Source organism: Garra rufa, chromosome 5, assembly GCF_049309525.1.
Source record: "Garra rufa chromosome 5, GarRuf1.0, whole genome shotgun sequence".
In the NCBI taxonomy this organism is placed as follows: domain Eukaryota; kingdom Metazoa; phylum Chordata; class Actinopteri; order Cypriniformes; family Cyprinidae; genus Garra; species Garra rufa.
The window spans coordinates 26726641-26739718 of NC_133365.1; the positions used below are offsets into that span (position 1 = coordinate 26726641).

A 13078-nucleotide genomic window follows, 5' to 3' on the forward strand; every position below is an offset into this window, starting at 1 on the left:
AAGCATTAGACTTCGCAGCTGAGTAATGTGTGTTTGATATACATTTAAAAAAAAAAAACTGTTCTAGTGCATTACAACCAATTTGGTTCAGCAGCCTTCCGAGCTGAGGATTGTGGTTTGAGTCCCACCTGGGTCAGTTGAAGCCGTATGAACTGCACTCTTGAAACTGCAATTGTGGGCCTAGTGGCCAGTTGCAGAAGACGTCAGAGTTTGGAGCTGAGTAGGTTAGAATCAGATCTGGGTTGTTTAAAAATGTTCTTCTTCTTGAGGATTGCCTACCAAATTATTGTTACTCACTGGAATGACAGTATTACTCTATTGCAGGGATGCCCAGGAGGCCCTTCAACACTGCATGTTTTCCATGTCTCCTTAATCAAACACACCTGTTTCAGATCATCAGCTCATTAGTAGAGACTCCAAGACCTGAAATGGGTGTGTCAGACAAAGGAGAGATGCAAAATGTGCAGTGTTGGGGGGTCTCCAGGAACATGGTTGGGAACCACTGCTCTAGTGCAACTGTAAGTGTGGGTCCAGTGGCTCAATGGCAAACACTTCAGATTTTGAAGTTCAGTATTGGTGGTTTGAGTCACATCTGGGATGTCCAGAAGCTTCTTTTTGACAGTTGATTGTTCTGTAATTTGAATTCAATGGAATCACTGTACTAAGCAGCACTATTGGAGAGAAAGCGCAAATGTGGCTCTAGTGGCCTAATAGAAAACGCATCAGTATTTTGAGATGAGTATTGTGGGTTTGAATAACTTCTGGGTTGCTTAAAAACTGCTGCTTGGTGATCTAATGTGGGTCTAGTTGCGTACTGGAAAAGGCATTAGACTTTGCAGCCGAGTATTGTGTGTTTGATTCACATTTGAAAAGAAGTGTTTGAGTGCATTAAAACCAATCTGTTAAGAGCACTTTGCTGGCCCAGTGGCCTAATGGATAAGGCATCAGCCTTCGGAGTTGAGGATTGTGGGTTCAAGTCCCATCTGGGTCACTTGAAGCTGTATGAACTAGACTATTGAAACTGCAATTGTGGGCTCAGAAGGCATCAGAGTTTGGAACTGACTATGTTAGAATCACCTCTGGGTTGTTCAAATGGATCTTCTTCTTGGGCATTAGTTACTAAATTGTTGTTACTCACTGGAATGACAGTATTACTCTAGTGCAGGGGTGCCCAACCCTGTTCCTGGAGACCAACTATCCTGCAAAGTTCATCTCCAACCCTGATTAAACACACCTGGACCGGCAAATAATCTCTTAGGTAGCACTTGTTAATTACAGACAGGTGTGTTGGAGCAGGGCTGGAACTAAAGTCTGCAGGCCGGTAGATCTCCAGGAACAGGGTTGGGCACCCCTGAACTAGACTATTGAAACTGCAATTGTGGGCTCAGAAGGCATCAGAGTTTGGAACTGACTACGTTAGAATCACCTCTGGGTTGTTCAAATGGTTCTTGTTCTGGGTTGTTTAAAAGCTGCTGCTTGGTGATCTAATGTGGGTCTAGCTGTGTAATGGAAATGGCATTAGACTTTGCAGCTGAGTACTGTGTGTTTGATTCACATTTGAAAATAAGTATTCGAGTGCATTAAAACCAATTTGTTAAGGCTGTTTTGAGGGCCCAGTGGCCTAATGGATAAGGCATCAGCCTTCGGAGCTGAGGATTGTGGGTTCGAGTCCCATCTGGGTCATATAAAACTCTGTGTAAGCTGTTTCATAGGATTCAGACCTTCAGACCTTGGGTTGTTCAAATGGTTTTTCTTCTTGGGCATTAGTTACTAAATTGTTGTTACTCACTGGAATGACAGTATTACTCTAGTGTAGGGGTGCCCAACCCTGTACCTGGAGACCAACTATCCTGCAAAGTTCATCTCCAACCCTGATTAAACACACCTTCACCGGCAAATATTCTCCTAGGTAGCACTTGTTAATTACAGACAGGTGTGTTGGAGCAGGGCTGGAACTAAAGTCTGCAGGCCGGTAGATCTCCAGGAACAGGGTTGGGCACCCCTGCTCTAGTGCAACAGTAAGTGTGGGTCCAGTGGCTCAATGGCAAACACTTCAGTTTTTGAAGTCCAGTATTGGTGGTTTGAGTCACATCTGGGATGTTTAGAAGCTTCTTTTTGACAGGTGATTGTTCTGTAATTTGAATTCAATGGAATCATTGTACTAATCTAATACAGCAGCACTACTGCAGAGAAAGCGCAAATGTGGCTCTAGTGGCCTAACAGTAAACGCATCAGGCTTTTGAGATGAGTACTATGGGTTTGAATAACTTCTGGGTTGTTTAAAAGCTGCTGCTTGGTGATCTAATGTGGGTCTAGCTGCGTACTGGAAAAGGCATTAGACTTTGCAGCTGAGTACTCTGTGTTTGATTCACATTTGAAAATAAGTATTCGAGTGCATTAAAACCAATTTGTTAAGGCTGTTTTGAGGGCCCAGTGGCCTAATGGATAAGGCATCAGCCTTCGGAGCTGAGGATTGTGGGTTCAAGTCCCATCTGGGTCATATAAAACTGCATGTGTGAGCTGTTTCATAGGTTTCAGACCTTCAGATGTAAGTGTTGCCTCTTACAAAAAAAAGGTGACTGTTTTTTTTTTTTTACTATCGATTTATTTTTTGTAGAAACTCCTCTTCTTACAATGTGACTTTTATTTAACTCTAATTTAATTGAATAATCATTTTACTTTATTAATGTAATCCAGCAGCACTACACCAGTGAAACTGCAAGTGTGGGCCTGGTGGCCTAACAGAAAATGCATCAGACTTTTAAGATGAGTACTATGGTTTGAATAACTTTTGGCTTGTTTAAAAGCTGCTGATTGGTGATTTAATGTGGGTCCAGTTGCGTACCGGAAAAAGCATTAGACTTCGCAGCTGAGTAATGTGTGTTTGATATACATTAAAAAAAAAAAAAAAAAAAACTGTTCTAGTGCATTACAACCAATTTGGTTCAGCAGCCTTCCGAGCTGAGGATTGTGGTTTGAGTCCCATCTGGGTCAGTTGAAGCTGTATGAGCTGCACTCTTGAAACTGCAATTGTGGGCCTAGTGGCCAGTTGCAGAAGACGTCAGAGTTTGGAGCTGAGTAGGTTAAAATCAGATCTGGGTTGTTTAAAAATGTTCTTCTTCTTGAGGATTGCCTACCAAATTATTGTTACTCACTGGAATGACAGTATTAATCTATTGCAGGGATGCCCAGGAGGCCCTTCAACACTGCATGTTTTCCATGTCTCCTTAATCAAACACACCTGTTTCAGATCATCAGCTCATTAGTAGAGACTCCAAGACCTGAAATGGGTGTGTCAGACAAAGGAGAGATGCAAAATGTGCAGTGTTGGGGGGTCTCCAGGAACATGGTTGGGAACCACTGCTCTAGTGCAACTGTAAGTGTGGGTCCAGTGGCTCAATGGCAAACACTTCAGATTTTGAAGTTCAGTATTGGTGGTTTGAGTCACATCTGGGATGTTCAGAAGCTTCTTTTTGACAGTTGATTGTTCTGTAATTTGAATTCAATGGAATCACTGTACTAAGCAGCACTATTGGAGAGAAAGCGCAAATGTGGCTCTAGTGGCCTAATAGAAAACGCATCAGTATTTTGAGATGAGTATTGTGGGTTTGAATAACTTCTGGGTTGCTTAAAAGCTGCTGCTTGGTGATCTAATGTGGGTCTAGTTGCGTACTGGAAAAGGCATTAGACTTTGCAGCCGAGTATTGTGTGTTTGATTCACATTTGAAAAGAAGTGTTTGAGTGCATTAAAACCAATCTGTTAAGAGCACTTTGCTGGCCCAGTGGCCTAATGGATAAGGCATCAGCCTTCGGAGTTGAGGATTGTGGGTTCAAGTCCCATCTGGGTCACTTAAAGCTGTATGAACTAGACTATTGAAACTGCAATTGTGGGCTCAGAAGGCATCAGAGTTTGGAACTGACTATGTTAGAATCACCTCTGGGTTGTTCAAATGGTTCTTCTTCTTGGGCATTAGTTACTAAATTGTTGTTACTCACTGGAATGACAGTATTACTCTAGTGCAGGGGTGCCCAACCCTGTTCCTGGAGACCAACTATCCTGCAAAGTTCATCTCCAACCCTGATTAAACACACCTGGACCGGCAAATAATCTCTTAGGTAGCACTTGTTAATTACAGACAGGTGTGTTGGAGCAGGGCTGGAACTAAAGTCTGCAGGCCGGTAGATCTCCAGGAACAGGGTTGGGCACCCCTGAACTAGACTATTGAAACTGCAATTGTGGGCTCAGAAGGCATCAGAGTTTGGAACTGACTACGTTAGAATCACCTCTGGGTTGTTCAAATGGTTCTTGTTCTGGGTTGTTTAAAAGCTGCTGCTTGGTGATCTAATGTGGGTCTAGCTGTGTAATGGAAATGGCATTAGACTTTGCAGCTGAGTACTGTGTGTTTGATTCACATTTGAAAATAAGTATTCGAGTGCATTAAAACCAATTTGTTATTGAAACTGCAAGTGTGGGCCTGGTGGCCTAACAGAAAATGCATCAGACTTTTAAGATGAGTACTATGGTTTGATTAACTTTTGGCTTGTTTAAAAGCTGCTGACTGGTGATTTAATGTGGGTCCAGTTGCGTACCCGAAAAAAAGCATTAGACTTCGCAGCTGAGTAATGTGTGTGTTTGATATACATTTAAAAAAAAAAAAAAAAAAAAAAAAAAAAAACTGTTCTAGTGCATTACAACCAATTTGGTTCAGCAGCCTTCCGAGCTGTAAGGATTAATTAGCTCAAATTTATAATGATTCAAATAAGGAATCGAATCGAAAGATTCGAAACTTGATTAAATTGATTCAGAATTAATATATTACACTTCTTAACCATTCGTCCAGCAAAGTGGTCAATTCAGCATACTGTATTAACTCAAAAGGTTTATATTATGTTCCTGGCCAAGATCACAAATAAACCAAAATATTACGTTAGGAAATTTTAAAGCTGAGGTAGCTTGATCTAAACACAGATAGAACTTTGTGAACATAAAATTCAAGACACTTCTTTTAATGAAACAAAGATTTATTGACTACTCTAAGACACAAAACTAATCTCTACTAAACACAAATGAACACACACACACACACACACACACACACATTCACACTCACACTCATACAGTTCCGGGGATGAGAAATTACTGAATTGAAGAGAACCCCAAATGTTCTATCATCTTAACTAGTTCTTAGATCGCAACCTTAGAAAATCACAAAAGCAGAGACTTAGCTTTTAACTACTTAAGGAATATTTTGCACCAGTTTCAGCTAAGTAAAGAGAGATCTTGTTACTTGCGTTCGGTTCAAGCAGAGTTCCACGGGCTTGTCTTTAGCAGAAGGGAACCCCGGCTTTGCTGATAGGTTGCTTCTTGATGACGTAATTTGGGAGATCCTTCGACGTGGAGGAGTGGGCTGGTTGCCGGGAGGAGCTTCGGTTGCCGGGTTGCACAGGTTGATGCGCTGGAAATTCTTTTGAGTCGGCGTTGCGAGACTTGGAAAAGTTCGGCCGTCACGAAGCTTCAGTTCTGTAGAGTTTTGATGGCACCGTCGCTTGCTTGGTCGAGTGGTCGAGCGCAGATGGAAAGGGCACTCAAACCACAAGAGGCGAAAGGCGTGAGGCGAGAGCTGAGTTCGCTGAGTTCTTGCTGAGTTCGCTGAGTTCTTGCTGAGTTCGCCTAGTTCTGTTAGGAACATGAAGTTTTAAACGGGCCGCTAGGGCACGTCCCACGATTCTGGGATCCAATGGCATTGCTGAAGGGGCGGGTCACGCCACCCCCTTTCCGTCCTGTAATTCCTTCTGGTACGTAACTTATTAGGATATGGATTTCTCTGCAACTTTTGTTATTAACTTCAATAAACTATTTCAATGCATAAAGTCAAAACAATATCATTTTCTCGTTCATTCAGACAAACTACAATCGCCAAGAACACTCATCCCATATCAATAGTATATCGCTTGCATGCTAATACATTTGACAACTTCCTTTCCTAAAGGCATATAATGCATAGATTAAACTCCAACGATCACATAAAACACATCGAGCATATAAATGAAAACATGAAAACATATGATACTGTTTACTCTAATAGTAACACTGATAAGCTGATTGTTTCTTAAAGAAATGTCTCTGCAGTGTACGTATCTCTATTGAGAGACGGGGTGTGTTGGAATGTCAGAGGAGAGGGGGACAGGAAATCCGAAAAATCATGTGAATCACGCTGGACAGATCATGTGCCTTGGATGCTCTGAGACAAAGAGCGTTTTTCCTCTCAGGATGCGTAAGACGCAGATCTCGACAACAAGCGGTCCATACAATTAGCGTCTGGTGATCGTCATGTGATGGTCATGTGTCAATTTTGTGGCTGAGAAAGAGGGTCCTTTTGTTTCTTTGGAATATGGCCATTTCTGTTTTGTACGTTGTTCGCCCCAGATTCCTACACATCCCCCTTTTGGCTGGCGATGTTTCTGGTGTGAACATCGGCAGGCACTGGAACAAGAGGCAGAGAGAGAACAAGGCGCACACAAGACACAAACAACATCTCCATCACTAGCTGAATTCTGGTGCAGGGATTTAGTTATTTGGCCTGGTACAGTTAGAGGCACTTGCAATAACGTAGGGCCGCATCGGTTAGAATTATTGTTAATTTGGCGGTCTTGATTGACCGGAGTATCGGGAGTTCACGAGGCGGTGTAGACGTGTGCTCGATCAGGTGCTGCGTCAGACAGTGCATGGGATCGTATTCAAGGCGGGCTATCCATTAAGGAGTCTCTTTCTCGTAGCGCATGGGCCATGGGAGTAACCAGGCGTTGCGTTTGAGCGTAACCGTTTTGGTATGACTGTGAACCGTTCGTTAAGATTTATGACGTTGCTAAATCGTAATTCAGCTTGGAGTTTGTTCGCATGTCGTTTTAAGGTGGCTAGGTTTAGAATGTTAAACAGAGTGCCTACAGCCGCACCAGCCCCAGCAGGGCGCCCAATAATCGTTTGGGACGACGGTTGTACCCGCTTAATTCAGCCTGGGTTACGATCATTTTCTGTAATTAGCGCAGCATGTGGTTCACATCTGCCTGCATGTGGGCAAGGGCTTCCCGTGTCTGACGGGTGTCGGCCCAAGACTTTTGGGGGCTGATAGGGTGTAGTTTGTTCTGGAAAACATCATAGGGTCGAATCGGCCATACACCTTTAGAGGTAGACTTTGCGGTTAGCTATTTGGTAATCCTGATTACGCAGAGAAACAGGGCGGCGAATCATAACATCTACCTGGAGATAGAAAATAACAACAGGACAGTTAGCCACGAAGATCATGGTTTGGCGGGGTTGCTCAAATTGTTAACAAAATTTCTGGCAGTGATTTGCAACTAATTTGGTGTACTGAGTCAATCCCATCTTAAGCGGCCTAGACTTCAAAGAAAAGTTAGGTAAGTTTCTGATAAGGGCAAGAAGGAAGGGACACATAGGAAAAGAGAGAGAGAAAGGAAAACACAAAGAGACACAATGACACTGAATGAGGTTAGACAGTAAGGACAAGTGTCACATGTGTGGAACAGCTCCTCTCTGCTGGGCGGAGGTTGGACCTAGCAGTGCGGCAGAGGAGAATGTTTAGGTGATTTGTGTTGTGTTTGGGAGGTTAGCTGTGTGTTTACCTAGAAGGATAGAAATCATGTTAGTGTGAGGCGTGGTCAGGAGTTGTCGGTCTGTGTCAGTGGGTTTGGTCTTCCCCCTTTTGCTGTTAGTTGGAACCCCAATGTCTCTTTATCTGCTTTTGGTGAACCCATCGAAGAACTGGCTCGCTGCGCCCTTGTCCGATTCTGGTTCGGTCGGTAACAGGCGAGAGCTTGTGGGATTCCTTTCAGTGGGGTAAGGACTTTCTCTGACAGGCGATAGGGAGTGTTCTGCCAAGGATGGCAAAACCGTAATACCACACTTTGTTTCCGACACTGAGTTCCTTGTGCGAAGGAGATGGCATGGGGCTTTACATCCAAATGTCTCTATATTTCCTGCATCATTTTTTTTTTTTAATTTTGAGTTATGCTCGGTGGCTTGGGTTTCTTGGTTGAAACTGGCAATACATCAGGCATCCTTCTATGTAATCTGCCACATCTTGTTGTATGCCAGGCTTCTGTGCCACCTGTTTGAATGGGTTGTAGGTGGTTTTGGCACCACAGTGCACTGCGCATGGTGCATCGTATGCATGCCTAAGCCTTATCCCCCTTTGGCTCTGAGGGACTACAAGCTTTGGCGCAGTTAGGGGCTCAGAGACATATGTGAGGGCATCAGTTACCAGATGCAGCATGTTCTTGATGGATTGGAGGGTGCGGAGGTCTGAAGACGTGGATTAGTCAAGTGTAGAACTCGTAGGAGAGTAAAGTTCGAAGATGTGAGCAGAAATGGACAGGTCTGCTGATGTGGGAGGAGGAGGGGCTTTCATGCCAATGTTATGTTGGTGGCGGGTAAGAGCTGTAGCCATCGGGATGGGTGGGAGGGCATGAAATGTATTGAATGGTTGTGATGGGCAAGGGTCGCTGTTGAGCCGGACCATGCCCGTTTTCAGATTGCCCTGGTGATTGTCTGGGCAGTCATGGACTTACGCTGTGGGCATCAGTTTCATTGGGCCACAGTCCGGGACGTCCTTTGCAAAAGAGTCCCTGTACTCATGTAGAATTTCTTTAAGTCTTTGGTAATCTGCTTTCTTGAGTCTGGTGTCCTTTGGTAGGCTTTGGTGTCTGTGCTTCGTTGCTTTGAAGAGATTCAGGCTGCCGGCTGAGTTTTCCTGCCCAGGGGCTAGCACTGCGACAGATACTAACGTGTCTTGGACATTTATGGCAGTTCTGAGTTGAGGGGGACCTGAGTCCCATGCTTGCAGTGAACAGAGGGAAGGGCCTTGTTCTTTGCTGCTTGGCGTTGAACTTGAGCTTGGCCTTGACTTTGACACTGCATCGTCACTAAGCAAATTGAAGGCAACGTCTGTGGCTTGACACTGTGACTCATTGGGGACTACTGACTGGAAGGGCAATGGCTCACGGACTTGCGTCCACAACTTCAGGTGCTTAAAGTCTATCAAGGATTTGAAGCGATTTAGCAGATCTTTTCCTATGAGGAGTGGATAGTTGTTTAGAGGTGAGATGTAGACTGGGTGGATGAGATTCATCGGTCCCACTGTTAGGTGAATTGGGGCCACCTGTTTCAGCTGTAGGCCCGTGTTTGAGTATGCTTGCAGGTTCAGTTCGCACCTTTGGAGTTTGAACGTTCCATCAGTTCTCGTTCTTGTTTCTTGAATTTTTTCAAGGAGTTCAGTTGACATTAGAGTGATGTCGGCTCCTGTGTCTAGAAGGGCTTCCACTTTGACATAACCTTCGATGGTGATGGGGAGGTAAAACTTTCTCGTTGTACCTTTCTCGGTGAGATCGCCTAGGAGTTGAGGGACTGGAGTTTGAGATGAGATAGGTACGAGTTCAGGACTGATTCGGTGTTCTTCGGAGGAGTGGCAGACGACCAGGACAGCACTTTCAGGTGATTGAGTTGTTATATCAGCAGGTGTTTGTTGGAAGCTTCTGTGATCTGACGTGTCATGTGTTGAGTCAGTTTCTGTCTGTTGCTCTGGATGTTTAAAGAAGCTTTCTTGTCCATCTGAAGTTATGACAGTTACAGTGTTCTTGGGGTAGGGAAAAGAGGTGCTGTTCTGTGTGGTTTGTTGGACCAGGTGGTCGTTGCCTTCTTGTCTGGCCGCTAGTCAGGCCGCAGTGGGTTTCTCTTTCTTTTCCCACTTCCTATCCTCCTTTTTGCGTTTGAAGAACTCTTGCATCATCATTTTCATCAGTTCTTGTGAATCAAAACACGGCAATGTCTCTTCTTCATGTGTAGATTCAGCTTGAGCTTGATCAGTGTGGGATCTTTGTAAGTTCTTTCGTCGATTTGTTGGACTGTTTGCCTTAGATTCCCACGAGCCATTTCCTGAGCTTCCTGTTGAGGTTGTCTGGCTCCATGATCTCTCCCATTGATTCTCACGAGGTCTTGGATGGTACCAGGATTTTTCCCAGTAGCGTCCAGGTGAGTGTTGTCGTCCGCGTGGTCCATCCCAGCGGTCGTTTCTTTGTGTAGGTCGGGCGCCGAAGTGAAAGTCACGCTCTCTGTTGAACGAGGATGGTCTTCATTCTCTAGGAGGTGGCTTGAAGCTTTCTTGGTGTTGGGCGCCCTCTAGGGTCATTTCTTGACACTGTGTGTTGAAATCAAGAACTGCAGTAGACTTGGTGCCTTTTTCTGACGCCATCTTTTGCTTGCCATAGGCTTTGTGCGCCAGGTCTCGCAGCTGTTGAGACGTCATTGTTTGTGGGCATGCAAGGACTCCAAGGTGGTGGCTTACCGCAGGATGGAGATTTCTCAGAAAGAGAGTCTTAAAGTTCATGTCCTGCTCCATGTCAAGTTCGTTGCGAGCTCTGAAGTATGCTTCTCTAAGCCGGCTATAGTATGCCTGGGAGGATTCATGACGACCCTGTTTTGTCTCCAGGGCGGCCACCAGTCCTTGCTCTGATTCTGGGTCTGCGAATTCTTTGACGAGGGCTTGGCGGAGTGATTGGTAGTCAGCCTTTGTGTGAGACGGCTGTCGGTCCAGGAAGCTCCGTACCTCAGGGCTGGATCTCATTCGCAGAAGGTAAAGTCTGTCTTTGTCAGTAACGTTAGGTCTCATTTCTAAGTGAAAATCGACATCATTCAAGTAAGAGTGGACGTCTTGACCATCTGGCACACTCGGGGTGAATTTGCTGATGTTTCGGGCCAGCTTGTCAAGGTCTTTGAGGTCCATGCCATGTGATGGGTTATGGCTGGCCTTGGGGAGTTCTCGTAGCTTGGGTGTGAGGTAGGTTTCTTCAGAGGGAGCTGGCGAGGGTTTCTGAGTCGCTCCCTCCCCCTTTTGCTCACGTGACGTTTCAGGAACATGGGACCCGGGCCTGCTTGGCAGGGGTGAGGGCGGGGCCCGTCGCGTCCTGGTTGGCTCAGGGCGCAGTTCATAAGCATGTCTGAGTTCATTTTTGACACAGTCAGATTCCTCTTTTATGTCGTCTAGTTGACGCATGAGGTAACTTATCTCAGTTCTTGCCTCGGTCAGATGCGTTTCGAGGGCTTTAATTCTGCTGTTCTTGTCTCTGAAGTCCAGCCTTGCCTTTTCCAGTAGCTGCTCTGCGTACTGTAGCTTGTCGCTGAGGTCGACGCAGGCGGACTTTGCTTGCTCCATTTCTTGTGTGTGGTTTGCTAGAGTTTCTTGTAGTCTAGCGATCTCCTCAGTTGCTCTGGGATCCGTCTCATTGGACCCTTCCCGTCGATCTTGAGCCTCCAGCTCTAGCTGCTCGATGCGTCGCTGTGCGCGTTTCAGCTCCTGCTGGAGATAGGCAGCTTGTCTGTCGCTCCGTTTGAGGGAGGCGACGAGGGTGTGACTCAGGGAGCCAGTGATCTTTGCTAGCTCTTTGTGTCCGTAGCTCTGACCTGGATCATGTTTCATGATGCCTGTTATGTTGTTGTCCAGTTGGTCTTGTGTCTGGTGTTTGACAGCTTCGGCGGCTTTGGGTAAGAGGCTGTCCGTCACGGCGCTTAGCCAGATTTCCAAGTCCTCCCAGTGACCAACTGGGTCTGTTGGGCGAGGCATGTTTTGATGCCGTGAGGAAAGACCAGACCACTGACTGACACAGACCTGTAGAAAGAAGAACAAACAAACAAAACAAACAAACAAAACCAAAACAGTGGTGTGAGTGTGGTGGTGTCGGGTGTAAGTGGGTTTTGGGTGTGTTGTGTTGAGGTGAGTGTGGTTCTCCCCGCAGATGGTTCACTGGTGTGCACGCCTCCAGCTAGCGTCGCTATGGAGGAGGCGAGGGGGTACCCACGGGTGTTGTAGCTAGAATAGAGAGAGGAAAGAGGAACAAACACCCACAGCAAAGAACGGCGTAGTCGTCGGCTGCTTCCCCCTTTTTCTAAAGAGAAGAGAGAAAAGTGACAACTACAAAAGGAACACTTTGGGAATAAGGTAGAAAGAGAGAGATTGGGAGAGAGAGGGAAAGTGAAATCCACCTTTCTGGCCCCAGAATGAGTACAGTCAAGTTTTTATTTTTTTTTTCAACTTGATGTATGCTTCTAGATACGGTGCTCAGAAACGGGAATTTCAACACGCCAGGACTATGATTGTTATTATAATCTCCTCCGGGATGAGGGAATATACAATAACAATGACAGTATTGGCTTTGCGGCTGGTAGGATTGACACTGTACACCAATCAGAGCGTTTCTGGAAACGGGTTCACGACTGGCGCCTATCAGTCCTCGCTGGATTCGTTGGGACCTTGGCTGTAGGGTTCCACGATGAGAGGGGAAAGTGAGAGTTAGACACAAGTTTGGCGTTTTCAAGTTGTATGGACATTGATTAAATGTCTTTTAAACAACCAAAATTCTCTGCTTTTACGATTCTCACAGGCACAATCGAGGAAATAGCAGCAGTAGTCGAATCAAGAGGAGGACAGCTAGGTGAAAGAAAGAGAGTGAGGAGAGAGACAGCCAATTGGAAATTAGGTTTTGCTCCCAAGTCAGGGAATATGACAAGACTTGATAGGACAATTAAAGCCTTGGTTTGCAAATTAAAATTGATGTTTCAATTCAGTAATGATTGTGGCAAAACTCAAACTGTAACGCTTTGTTAAAGTTTTAGTCAGCAGTTGTAATCAAATGAATCAGCACAAACCATTGAGGTATGGGAAAAGGAACAACTATTGATTTTAAAAAGGAGTCGTTTTCAAATCAATAATGATTGTACCTGGTTATAATTTAGAAGTTTTCATTAAAAATTGGTCAAGGAAATTATAATTTCTCTATTCAACGTGTATCATTGCCGTCTGAAAAGGGGAAATGTGATAATGATTCAACTTAAAATTTAAATTAAAAATTTAAATCAAAATTGAAATTAGAGATTAAAATTTAAAATTGACAATTTTTCGTAAAATTTCAACTTGGCAATGAAAGTTGGTGACCAAAAGTTTAATGATGCCTCATTAAAATTGATTACAAATAATCAATATCAAATCAATCACGGAAATTGCGGTGTGGC

General features: G+C 44.8%; 4 non-coding genes across 4 annotated transcripts; all 4 read left to right on the plus strand.

The window, feature by feature from the left end:
- Positions 1 to 918: 918 nt before the first annotated feature.
- On the plus strand, positions 919 to 991 carry trnar-ucg (transfer RNA arginine (anticodon UCG)). The gene has a single exon. It is a non-coding gene; the product is annotated as a tRNA-Arg (tRNA).
- A 619-nt stretch (positions 992 to 1610) lies between these two features.
- On the plus strand, positions 1611 to 1683 carry trnar-ucg (transfer RNA arginine (anticodon UCG)). Its single transcript has one exon. It is a non-coding gene; the product is annotated as a tRNA-Arg (tRNA).
- A 744-nt stretch (positions 1684 to 2427) lies between these two features.
- On the plus strand, positions 2428 to 2500 carry trnar-ucg (transfer RNA arginine (anticodon UCG)). Its single transcript has one exon. It is a non-coding gene; the product is annotated as a tRNA-Arg (tRNA).
- A 1276-nt stretch (positions 2501 to 3776) lies between these two features.
- trnar-ucg (transfer RNA arginine (anticodon UCG)) lies at positions 3777 to 3849 on the plus strand. Its single transcript has one exon. It is a non-coding gene; the product is annotated as a tRNA-Arg (tRNA).
- Positions 3850 to 13078: the final 9229 nt, after the last annotated feature.